The sequence below is a fragment of the Schistocerca nitens genome, chromosome 4 (assembly GCF_023898315.1).
Source record: "Schistocerca nitens isolate TAMUIC-IGC-003100 chromosome 4, iqSchNite1.1, whole genome shotgun sequence".
NCBI classification, from domain to species: Eukaryota; Metazoa; Arthropoda; class Insecta; order Orthoptera; family Acrididae; genus Schistocerca; species Schistocerca nitens.
In genome coordinates, this window is record NC_064617.1 from 92,308,619 (window position 1) to 92,322,151 (window position 13,533).

Here is a 13,533-nt window from a genome sequence, read left to right on the forward strand (position 1 = left end):
AGATAACTGCAGACGTATCACAGACCCTACCTCATACCAAGTACACACGTTCCGTACTAGATCAGCTGCACCACCTATAAGAATTGCGCCATGTCTGCAAACGCGATGCTTTACCTAGAACAGATTTCAACCTCTTTCCGCGTTTCTAACGTCCTATTGCGGTGTTTCTGCGCCCACGCAAAGTTCTGTTCGTTGGATAGTACGTTGAGAAAGGAACACATGAGGAGCAATTGCTTCTGTATCTTACAGTGCGGAAATTGGGTACTGTGGGTGATCACTAGTTCCTTCCCAGCACTGAATCGGCGTGTGATTTTCTGTAACGTGACCCGTTTGTATGCTGTAACATATTGCTAGGGCCAACGGTAACTGCAGTCATCAACTTGTTGTGCATGCCAGATTACTGAGGCGGCATCGATTTCACACAAATCAATGTACTCATGGTACAGCCTTGACAAGGCGACAACTGAGAAACTTACTACCCTCAACGACTTACCAAAGGGAAAGTCCCATTCATCAGACACGCAACGATCTCTCCTCCATTTGGCGTGCTGACATCCCGCGTATTGGATACCTGCACATGCCTAGCTATTCCATTCGCCCTGTCCATATGATCAGACGCCAGAAGACATCTCTGGTACATTTAAGAAAACAAAACAAGATAACAGAACAATAACTGCAGAATGAATAACGCTTAAACCAATATCACTGGTAATAATAATAATATTATGGCCTAGACAAGACAGCCACACTTGTATTAAAGCAGAGAAAACCTCACAAAGTGAAGGCATGAAAGTGCCAATCGAGCCAGTCATTAACTACCACCAGCCAGAAGCCTACAGATACCTAGGTATTTCACAGATGAATAATATTAAAAATGGGCAGGTATAAAATGTGTTCAAATGATTGCAACGATTTAAAAAGCAAACTGAGTGATTGAAATATCATCAAGGGAATCAATACCTGGGGCATACCCGTCATCAGACGCAAGAAAGGCATTGCGAGGTGGACACAGATAGAGTAGCTTTATGTAGCTTTATACATCCGTACAGTTGTTTATTGACCAATCGTAAACTTCGTTGAGAGTTTCATTTGCTTTTTCTGCAAGGAGGTCTCTTGTCGTCTCAGTAACTGTAATATTGCTGTCATCAGTGAAGAGAATTTTTTCACCATGAGTAACACTACTGGGAAAATCACTGATGTGTATCAGGAATAGTATTGGTCCTAATATGCTATCTTGCGGATCCCCTATATTAATGTATTTTGGTTCTGATAACTGTTTTACTAAATGTTTAGATCTCTTTGAAGTATGTGTTATCTCTACTCTTTGTACCCTATCTGCTAGGTATGAATGAAACCAGTCATTAGCTACCCCTATTATTCCTAATGCTTCTCATTTATTTAATAGAATCTTGTGGTCGACTGTACCAAATGCCTTAGAAAGATCCAAAAATATGCCTGGCTCATCTTTGTCAAGGGCATCAAGTACGACTTTTGTGAATTCTGCTATGGCTGACTCCATATTTTTGCCACTTCAGAAACCAAACTATGATTTGCTTAAAAGATTATATATATTCAGGTAACTCACTACTCTTTCATAATTGCTTCTATTATTTTTGAGAATGGTGACAGCAGGGAAATGGGCCAGTAATTTTCTGTCATCTGCATTACCTTTCTTAACCAAAGGTACAACTCTTACCTGTTTTAACTGCTCCGGAAATGTCCCTGATGTGAAGGATCCATTTATTATATTTGTTAAGGAGCCTTCTATAATCTCTATGCGTTGTTTCAGTGTATACATTGGTACTTCATCTAAGCCTACCGACTTTTTAATTTTTTAGTTTTTGAACTGTTTTATTGACTTCATTCTCTGTGGTTGCAAGTAACATCATTGTATTTAGTGCAACAATATTTACAGGTGTTATATTTGTTTTGGGGAATTTTTGCTGTAACTGATGGTAGAATTGACGAGAAATACAAAACTTGTTAGATAAGAGGATCTGAAAACTGAACTACAGACATTGTAGCGTAAACAAGTAAAAGTTATTCCAGTGGTTCTCGGCACACCGGAAGCTGTATCAAAGGATTTTAGTGGCGACTTGAAAACTGTTGGCATTGACAAAATAGCATCTGCCAACTACAAAAGTCTACACGACTTATCCACTGATACAGCACGCAGTCCTAGATGGTTGGGAAGCATTCAGTTAGTGATAAAATACGAAATCATCTGTGGTTATATCATTTGCTGCGTTTACTGTTGTAATAATAATAATAATAGTAATAATAATAACATATGTGGAATACATTACATTAACATTTAGAGTAGTTGTGTACCTATTTCCAACCTAAGTGCAGAAGACCGAGTATGCATTAAACATTCCAGTGAGAGCCAACTAATTTTCTATAGCTATCGAACTCCCAAAATAGTAAAAACAGGTATAGCCATTGAAGAGAATACAAAATTATATTGGAATAACGTTATAGCCGTACTCTCGGACATCCGTAACATTTGAACGACAGAAACAGGGTTTTCAAAAAGGACTTTACAGCTTTTAAATATCATATAAATTAATTCATAGTGCATACAGAGATGATTGTAGTGTGAATTTGTAGGGAAATACATCAAGTTTTGTCTCGCGTAGTTCGCTAGTGCCGAATCGCACCGTAAGGAGCGTTAGCGGCAGTTGTGTTAAAGATGGCTGCCTTCAGTGGACCCGAGCATGCCAGCTATGCATTTTGGTCTGAAGAATCGAAGTCGGCGACAACAGTTGAGCGTAATTTCCGCACCAAGTACGCTAAAGATCCTCCTATTAGGCATACAATTTATGAATGACATAAATGTTTTGTAGAAACAGGGTGCGCAGTAAGACATGGGAATTCATCACGTCGTCCAAGCACATCTGACGACGTCGTCGAGCGAATGAGACAACGTTTTGTCAACAGCCCTATGAAATCGGCCCGGCGCACATCTCGCGAACTGAAAATCCCACATACAACCGTTTAGCGTGAGTTGAGAAATCGTTTGCATTTGAAACCGTACAGACTGACGATCGTACAAGCAATAAAAGACACTGACGAAATTGCTCGCAAGAACTTCCGTGCGGGTATGTTAAACCGATTACATGAGGATGAACATTTCTTCGACAAACTCATATTTTCTGTCGAGTGAACTTGTTACTTAAGTGACAATGTTAACACACAAAGCTGCAGGATTTGGGGCAGTGAAAATCAGTATCAAACGCTGCAACATGTTCGTGATAGCCCTAAACTGAACGTTTTTTGTGCATTGAGCAAGAACAAAGTGTATGGCCCCTTTTTTCTGTGAGAGAACCATCAATGGGATAGTGTATTTGGATATATTACAACAATTTTTGATACCACAGATCGGTGAGAATGACCAAGAACGAAATGTTTACTTCGTGCGAGATGGAGAACCACCCCACTACCTGGCTGACGTCCGGGATTTTCCCAGCGACCGCTTTCCAGGTCAATGGATTGGCCGTGATGCGCCAATTACATGGTCCCCACGTTCCCCAGACCTCACACCACTCGATTTTCTTTTTTATAGGGATTCATCAAGAATATCGTGCTTGTACCTTCTCTGCCGGCTTCTCTGACTGAACTTAGAATAAGAATTTACGCCGCCACTGGGCAAGTTACGCCTGAAATGCTACAGCGAGTTTGGGAAGAAATTGACATCTGCTGGGATGTGTGCAGGATAACCAACAAAAGCCACATACAACATGTATAGATCAAGGTAAAAAAACTTGATGTGTGTCCCTACATAATAATACTAAACCCATCTCTATGTCTTCTTTCAATAAATTTATATGAATTTTTGAAGTTGTAAAGTCCTTTTTGAAACACCATTTAGTAAAATGAGGAACTTCTGTTGTGATGATGCCTCTTCTTTCGAATTTATACATACTCTATATGACCAAAGGGCAACGGTCTTGCCGCAGTGTATACACCGGTTCCCTTCAGATCACCGAAGTTAAGCGCTGTCGGGCGTGGCCGGCACTTGGATGGGTGACCATCTGGGCCGCCATCAGCTGTTGCCATTTTTCGGGGTACACTCAGCCTCGTTATGCCACTTGACGAGCTACTCGACCGACTAGTAGCGGCTCCTTTCAGAGAAAACCATCATAACAACCACACGCCCCTCCTATCCGCATCCTCAGCTGAGGATAACACGGCGGTCGGATGGTCCCGATGGGCTATTTGTGGCCTGAAGACGGAGTGCTGTATGACCAAAGGTATCCTGACGCACCTGTGTAATACGGAATTGGATTGTATATAACGCGAGAAGCGGATGCGCTAGTAAGAAAGGAGCAAGGAGTATTTTTTTGTCAGTAAATAAGCAGTAACAGCAGAAACTGTCAGACAGGAGAGGTCAGTGACTTCGAATGCGAAACTTGAAACTTCCTGGCAGATTAAAACTGTGTGCCGGGCCGACACTCGAACTCGGGACCTTTGCCTTTCGCGGGCAAGTGCTCTACCAAATGAGATACCCAAGCACGACTCACACCCCGTCCTCACAGCTTTACTTCTGCCAGTAGAGCACTTCCCCGTGAAAGGCAAAGGTCCCGAGTTCGAGTCTTGGCCCAGCACACAGCTTTAATCTGCCAGGAAGTTTCATATCAGCGCACACTCCGCTGCATAGTGAAAATCTCATTCTGAACTTCGAATGCGGTCTAGTCATTGGGTGTCATCTTAATAACAAATCCGTCAGGGACATTTCAATCACTGTAATGCTGCCTTTGTCGACTACTGGTGATGCGACGTGAATTTGTAATGCGGAGGAACAACCACAGTTAAACCAAGACCAGGTAGACCTCGTGTATTTACGGACAGTGACCGCAAGAGCATTCCGGATGGAGGTTGTGAAAAATAGCAGCGGAAGGAATCACTCGTGAATTCCAAAGCGTTACCAGCATTTCAGCTAGCACAACATGCCTAGGGAGATAAAAGGAATGGAGCACAATGGTCCAGCAGCTCCCCATCACCCACACAATTCTGTAGTGAATAGTAAGCGACTCTTGAGGTAGGGCGAAGAGCGACGCCACTGTAGAATGAGTGACTGTGCAGCCCGATGGGTGGGTTTTGGCCGGCGAATATCTGGAGAACGTTGCCTCCCATCATATGTCAACAGTTAAGAACGAAAAAGGAGGTGTTATACAGCGAAGAGCCAAAGAAAATGGTACAGCTGCCTAATATCGTGTAGCACGCAGAAGTGCCGTAACACGACGTGGCATGGACTGGACCAATGTCTGAAGTAGTGCTGGAGGGAACTGTCACGATCAGTCCTCAATGGCTGTCCATCTATCCGTAAGATTACGAGAGGAGGGCGGAGATCTCTTCTGAACAGCACGTTGCAACGCATCCCAGATATGCCCAATGATGTTCACGTCTGGGAAGTTTGGAAGTGTTTAAACTCAGAACAGTGTTCCTCGAGCCACTCTGTAGCAATTCTACACGTGTGGGACGTCGCGTTGTCCTTCTGGAATTGCCCAAGTCCGTCAGAATGCACAATGGTCATGAATGGGTGCAGGCGATCAGAAAGGATGCTTACGTACGTGTCACCTGCCAGAGTCGTACGTAGACGTATCAGGGCTCCCATATGATGTACTCTTTCTACGGGGTCAAACTATTCTCCCAACCAGTTTCAATAACAAGCGACAAACAATCAGTTATCTTTAACGGTAATGATGAGGGAAAGAATTAATTCGCCCCAACGCATCACTTTAGATTTTGCATTTGTTATCACACCCTTCACTGTAAACCACAGAACAAGCAAGTGTAACAATGAGAGAATATTTTCACTCGAAATACTTGCTATATAACTTAAGAATTAATAAGCAATAGGAATCTAAAATTAGTCCTTTTTAACAAACATTTTTAAGACCATAAACAATAAAGATCAACGGTTAATAAAGTCCCACAAACTTGAGCATGGATCACCTTTTCAGACTCTGAATGAAGTCAGTGGGTGATATAGGGGACAACCAGACGTACATCAAATGTTACACCATTACGGACGATCACTCATTAAGAATTATAACCACAAATTAAAGAAGATTCATTTAAAGCAGTTAACATCAATAGCAAATAATTAAGTCACGTCTCAGAAAATTTGTCAAAACCAAATCTTTCAGTTCTATAACAATGTTGGATAGTGGAATATGCCGTATTACCGACACAGAAGGCTAAATTTTATCAAACAGCAATTTCTCCAAGCCTGGAACTATCTTAATAGTGTACAACACTTAGGTTATGCAGAACTACTCTAATTCGCTTTTCTTGGGCATAACGATGGAGTAGATAATTAACCTCTTATTTCATTCTCCTGGAACATTGAGCGGCAATAGATACTCGGGCAACTCTTACCGCAGGGTGGGTCGGGAAAGAGGATGGCTCCACCAGGAGTTGGAAACATTTACCCGAACTGGAAAGGAAACTCGTCTAACACGAGCCACTAGGTTGGACGAAGACCAGCTTAACCAAAGCCTGCTGGCCAGCGGACGAAAATTTCAGAGGCAAAGGTAGCTTTATTTGTGCTCACAAGAACTGATAACTTCTGCAAATGAGATTCCAGCAGAACTACAGCCGTAGTATCAATACAGGACTTCGGAGCTGAGGAGAGCAAGTCAACAACAGTCTCTATTCAATAGGCCCAGCATTTCACACAGACCGAGCAACCGACATCAGTCGTGGCTAGGCGGATTACCAAATGGAAACTCTAGCACTACCTTAAATATAATTAAATAGAGCACTTAAATGCCACAGGGACTAAACTCCTTAACACAAGAATATATACACAATAACGACTAAATTTAAATATGCCTTCGTACTAAACACTACAGATATTGGCGAACATTAACATAATCTCGCATTTCAGACATCCATAAAATTAATTGGCTCTATCTCTCCGCCAGACAGTACAAGGTTAACATTTTACAACGTGCTTACCCGAACAGTGAAAACAACGGTTTGCAGAAGGTCCACAGCCAAAAAATTTTTGTTTTTTGTTTCTTTACGACTCGCGCCTTAAGTCAGTATGGCGTAGAAAGGCACGATCATCTAAGGGGGCAGTAACACACACGCAAGGCAATTTCCGATCACAAACACAAAGCAGAGAAACGTTGCCACACAGTTATTAATAGCTCCCACAACACCGGAAGATTGGCCCCGCCAGACGACGACCGTTGCACTAACTAGATGAAAAATCTTACTGTCAGTGACCACACCACCTTCCGGAGGTTACTGTCAGCCGCAGACGGACTTCATAGCTTGCCCAGACCATGTACGGAAACCAAACGTTGTCCACAGATTTACGGCCTCTTGTGTCCTCGCGCCCCGGGTTTTTGGGCCCATCCAGACTTAGCATAGATGGACCGAGCGTCCCGCTGCAGAACGGTTGTCCAGGGCCAAACACTCGTCTCAACTGCCTCCTCAGCCCTGGGCACGGCAGGCACCGCCTCCTCCCAGCGGGCGCGCGGAGGTTCCGCAACGCCCTCTAGGAAAGCGCGGAAACTCCAAACAGGAGTAAAGCAAGGGAAAAACAGGAACCGTGGTAAACGACACGGATCACCATATCGCGGCAGCTGCACACGCCCCACACCGTTACAGAGCCTCCACCAGCTTGAACAGTCCCCTGCTGACATCTCGGGGGCCATGGATTCATGAGGTTGTCTCCATACCCGTACACGTCCATCCGCTCGGTACAATCTGAAACGAGACTCGTCCGACCAGGCAACATGTTTCCAATCATCAACAGTCCAATGTCGGTGTTGACGGACCCAGGCGAGCCGTAAAGCTTTGTGTCGTGCAGTCACCAAGAGTACCCAAGAGTGGGCTTCGAGGCTCTGAAAGCTCATATCGATGATGTTTCGTTGAATGTTTCGCACGCTGACACTTGTTGAGGGCCCAACATTAAAATCTGCAGCTATTTGCGGGAGGGTTACACTTCTGTAGCGTTGAACGATTCTCTTTAGTCGTCCTTAGTCCTGTTCTTGCAGATCTTTTTCTGGCCGCATCGACGTCGGAAATTTCATGTTTTACCGAATTCCTGATATTCACGGTATCCTCGTGAAATGGTCGTACGGGAAAATCCCCACTTCATCGCTACCTCGGAGATGCTGTATCCCATCGCTCTTACGCCAACTATAACACCACGTTCAAGCTCACTTAAATTTTGATAACCTGCCACTGTAGCAGCAGTAACCGATCTAACAACTGTGCCAGACACTTGTTGTCTTATATAGGCGTTGCCGGCCACAGCGCCGTATTCTGCCTGTTCAAATATCTCTGTTTTTGAACACACATGCCTATACCACCTTCAGTGTAGTATGGGGTTGTTTTTCGTGGTTAGTGTGCGGTCCACCCTCTGCTTTTAAGCAAAGCATACGATCACATTTTAGAGCTTTGTGTTCTGCATACTGTACAGGGCAGTTCGGAGGCGTTGATTGCACCGGCGTAACTAAGCACGCTGTCATACCGCAGTATTTCTGAGGCAGTGGTTTGTTAACAACACTATTCCTGAAACGCATCTCCTTTGTGAAGGATTAGAACGACCACATCGCTCCAGATCCCAGCGACCAACTTCATTGCCTTCTCTGTCTTCGGCTCTAGAGCAAGAAAGAGCAGTCGCTCCTTCGCAGTCATTGTTACCTGAGTGCAGGCGTTTCCAGCAGAATTCAAGCCATTATAAAGGGGAAGGGTGGACACTGTTACGTGTCCCGTCACTTTTCACCAGACAGTGTTTGTATTTCTTTCATTAGATCTAACGATAATGGGCTAAAATGGTTCAAATGGCTCTGAGCACTATGGGACTTAACAGCTATGGTCATCAGTCCCCTAGAACTTAGAACTACTTAAACCTAACTAACCTAAGGACAGCACACAACACCCAGCCATCACGAGGCAGAGAAAATCCCTGACCATGCCGGGAATCGAACCCGGGAACCCGGGCGTGGGAAGCGAGAACGCTACCGCACGACCACGAGATGCGGGCGATAATGGGCGTTGTGACAACATCCCATGAGAAACGTTTCAGATGTTGCACTACTGAACTGGTGGTCCTGGTTACGCAGTACAAGTACAGGTTGTTTCAAAAGGGATATACGTTTTACAAAGTATTATTTTGTCCAAACTATCGATCGCTGCGCCTCGGTTCGGCTATTGGAGAAACGAATACATAGTGTAGTTTATATTAATAGCCGCTGGATGTCAGTTGTCTTCTGTTTTGCTTGGTAACCGTCATATGTTTAAAATGGCTACTCCGCAGCAGAAGTCATTTTATGTTCCCCATTTTGCGAAGTGTAATTCCGTGATTGCAGTGCAAAGACGTTTCAGGTTGAGGTACCAAATTGATTCTCCGAATGGGTGGAAGATTCGGAGATGGTGTCGACAGTTTATAGATAAAGGATGTGTATGTAAAGGAAAGAGTCCTGGCCGCCCTCGTGTTCCTGAAGAAAGTGTTGCGCGAATTTTAACTGCTCTCCAACGTAGTCTTTCCAAATCAACTCGTCGTGCCAACCGAAAGTTACAACTGCCTACAACAACAATTTGGCGTGTTTTGAGACGTCGCTTGGTTATGAAGCCGAACAAGCTACAGCTGTTACAAGCTGTGCGTCCTGATGACAAACGCAAACGTGTACAATTTTGTAATGAGATTCTTGATGCTATTGACGATGTTAACACTTTCGCACAAAGCGTCGTTTTCAGTGATGAAGCGACTTTTCATGTTAGTGGTCACGTAAACAAACACAATGTTCGAATTTCGGGCCAACAGAACCCACATGCAGCCATTGAACATGTACGAGATTCGCCCAGACCCATATCCCGTATCATCTGTTCACGGTCCAATCTTCTTTGATAGAAACACGGTTAACGGTCAACAGTATCTCGCTATGTTACAGAACTGATTGTTTCCAAGGCTGCACGAAGACAACATTTTTCAACAAGACGGGGAGCACCCCCTCACTGCAGTCGCCAAGTGCGTGAATATCTGAATGAAACTCTACCGAAACGATGGATTGGTCGTCAAGGAGCTGGCGACTTTGCATGTTTCAGCTGGGATCCGCGGTCACCTGATTTGACGCCCTCCGACTTCTTTCGTTAAAGACAACTTTATGTACCACCACTCCCACAGAAGCTGGAAGAGTTGAAGAACCGGATCCGTACCGCCATACCACCAGTGACGAAGGACATGCTTGCCGGAGTATGGGAGGAATTTGAGTATCGACGTGATATTGTTCGTGTCGCTGATGGAAGACGTATTGAACATCTGTAATCTGAACTTGAGAGGGTCGTAAATATGTGTGTAAAGTTTCATAATGGTATGTCTTAAAGTTTAATAAATATACGCATTCGAAACACACATATTCTTTTTGAAACGTCCTGTATTTGCTGGTACATCAGAAATGCTATTCCGTAAGAATTCCGTGAACGTACTTCCAGAATTTCAATCACATACAAGGTGAATTGGGAAAGGAAGGCCCGACCCGTCGCGAAATGGAAATCATTGTGAAAATCCGATAACGCTTTGCACAGATGTGTTGGGCGGTGCCTCTAGTACTGCCGTCGATGGTGTCGCGTCGCTCTTTTCAGTCCTGAGAGCTCTGCGAGGACGTAACGATGCCTGGAAAGTGGCGTCTCCCGCCAAGCACGAGGCCTCGGTGAGAAATTTCGCCTGATACCCACATCGCATAACTGTCATGCGTTTCCTTCTTCGAGACAATTGTCAACCGCATTCTGCAGGGGCAATGAAGATGCTCCTGCAGCGTTTTCAATTGGAAGTGTTTGATAACACACAATACAGCACGTACACTATCGGCCATTAAAATTGCTACATAAAGAAGAAATACAGATGATAAACGGGTATTCATTGGACAAATATGTTATACTATAACTGACATGTGATTACATTTTCTCGCAATTTGGGTGCATAGATCCTGAGAAATCAGTACCTCTGGCCGTAATAACGGCCTTCATACCTGGGCATTGAGTCAAACAGAGCTTGGATGGCGTGTACAGGTACAGCTGGCCATACAGCTTCAACACGATGCCACATTTCATCAAGAGTAGTGACTGGCGTATTGCGACGAGCCAGTTGCTTGGCCACCATTGACCAGACGTTTTCAATTGGTGAGAGATCTGGAGAATGTGCTGGCCAGGGCAGCAGTCGAACATTTTCTGTATCCAGAAAGGCCCGTTCAGGACCTGCAACATGCGGTCGTGTGGTATCCTGATGAAATGTAGGGTTTCGCAGGGATCGAATGAAGGGTAGAGCCACGGGTCGTAACACATCTAAAATGTAACGTCCACTGTTCAAAGTGCCGGCAGACAAGAGGTGACCGAGACGTGTATCCAATGGCACCCCATACCATCACGCCGGGTAACACGCCAGTATGGCACGCTTCCAATGTGCATTCACCCCGATGTCGCCAAACACGGATGCGACCATCATGATGCTGTCAACAGAACGTGGATTCATCCAAAAAAATCACGTTTTGCATTCGTGCACCCAGGTTCGTCGTTGAGTACACTATCGCAGGCGTTCCTGTCTGTGATGCACCGTGAAGGGTAACAGCTGCTGCAAACGTCGTCGAACTGTTCGTGCAGATGGTTGTTGTCTTGCAAACGTCCCCATGTTGACTCAGGGATCGAGACGTGGCTGCACGATCCGTTACAGCCATGCGGATAAGATGCCTGTCATCTCGACTGCTAGTGATACGAGGCCGCTGGGATCCAGCACGGCGTTCGGTATTACCCTCCTGAACCCACCGATTCCATATTCTAACAGTCATTGGATACGGAATGAGATTTTCACTCTGCAGCGGAGTGTGCGCTGATATGAAAATTCCTGGCAGAATAAAACTGTGTGCCGTACCGAGACTCGAACTCGGGACCTTTGCCTTTCGCGGGCAAGTGCTCTACCAACTGAGCTACCCAAGCACGACTCACGCCCGGTACTCACAGCTTTACTTCTGCCAGTACCTCGTCTCCTACCTTCCAAACTTTACAGAAGCTCTCCTGCGTAACTGTAGAACTAGCACTCCTGAAAGGATATTGCGGAGACATGGCTTAGCCACAGCCTGGGGGATGTTTCCAGAATGAGATTTTCACTCTGCAGCGGAGTGTGCGCTGATATGAAACTTCCTGGCAGATTAAAACTGTGTGCCGGACCGAGACTCGGGACCTTTGCAGGAGACCTTCTGTAAAGTTTGGAAGGTAGGAGACGAGGTACTGGCAGAAGTAAAGCTGTGAGGACGGGGCGTGAGTCGTGCTTGGGTAGCTCAGTTGGTAGAGCACTTGTCCCGTGAGTTTCATCTCTGTTCACATGAACCGCTATGGAGACAACATTTTGGCACAGGCAACGAGCTGTAGGCCAGCGTAGAGAATTGGCGGAAAGCACAGGTGGCTTTTGGGAAGTTGGTACAATGCTACGACGAACGTCTAAGTCGGGTCGGCGGCTATGTAGATGAGTAGCTGGAAGCTATAGCTATCTGTCGCAATTAAAACATTTTTGATTTTCACAGTGGTTTCCATTTCGCGACCGATCGGATCTTACTTTTCGAATACGTTTCGTATTGCGGTAATCGGGTATTTGGATTGATTGCACCCCTGAGTAACAGACTGCAACGTACAGGATGTTATTACTAAAACAATTTGCTGCAAATTACGGTAGATCGCACCGTAACTATAGCGACGAGAGAAATTACGCAGTTCACTGTAGCGTCAGGAAGAATTATGTAACGCTGCTCGACGGTAATTGAATTATTATCTCGGTTTAATGCCAATCTCATCACAAAATAGCGCCAGTTCCAATCAGAAAATTCACTGGAACACCAGTCTCTCTTAAACCACTGTATGACGGTACCGCTGTATTACCAGAACATTCAACGCTAAATTAATCGAGAATAAAGCCTATAAACTGGAAGGACTTATTACTGAGAGCCTGTAATTTGCAGCGGCACTCATTTCATTAGCTTCTTCATTATTATACATTGTTTGATGTGTTGTCACATATCTTACGTATCTCCCCGACGAAACCGCAGCCGCGCAACATGTAGCGAACAAAGCAGTCGTTTTAACCGCTTCTTAGCTAATTTATCTTCCTATCAGAATAAAATTTTTCGGTAAAAACGTGTACGTGTGAAATTATAAAAGATCTCCAACCACCGTACTTCACAATCGTCAGCACTCTAGGAACGATCACTAACAAAGAAAAGTAGCGCATCTCATGGTGTCAGTTTACAAGTCACTGCCAACATAAAAGCGCCCCTAAAACCTGACAAATGATTTTCTGATTGTAGGTGTTTACTGCCGAACGTGTTTCAAAACCTGTCTCTTATGTACCTCAGTATACACTGAACTGAAGAATGGCAACACATTTTACGCGCATTACATTGTAATAACATGACTCGTTACCGTAATTTGAAAGGAATCACGGAAAGGTTCTAAAAACGGTCTATGAATAAAAAATTATAAAGTATAGCCTGATTGTGCTGTTTTAACAACGAAACTCAATTT

The 13,533-nt window shown here is 44.6% G+C and overlaps 1 pseudogene; it reads left to right on the plus strand.

The window, feature by feature from the left end:
- Nucleotides 1-3,940: 3,940 nt before the first annotated feature.
- On the plus strand, nucleotides 3,941-4,058 carry LOC126254453 (5S ribosomal RNA; annotated as a pseudogene).
- The last annotated feature ends 9,475 nt before the right edge of the window (nucleotides 4,059-13,533 follow it).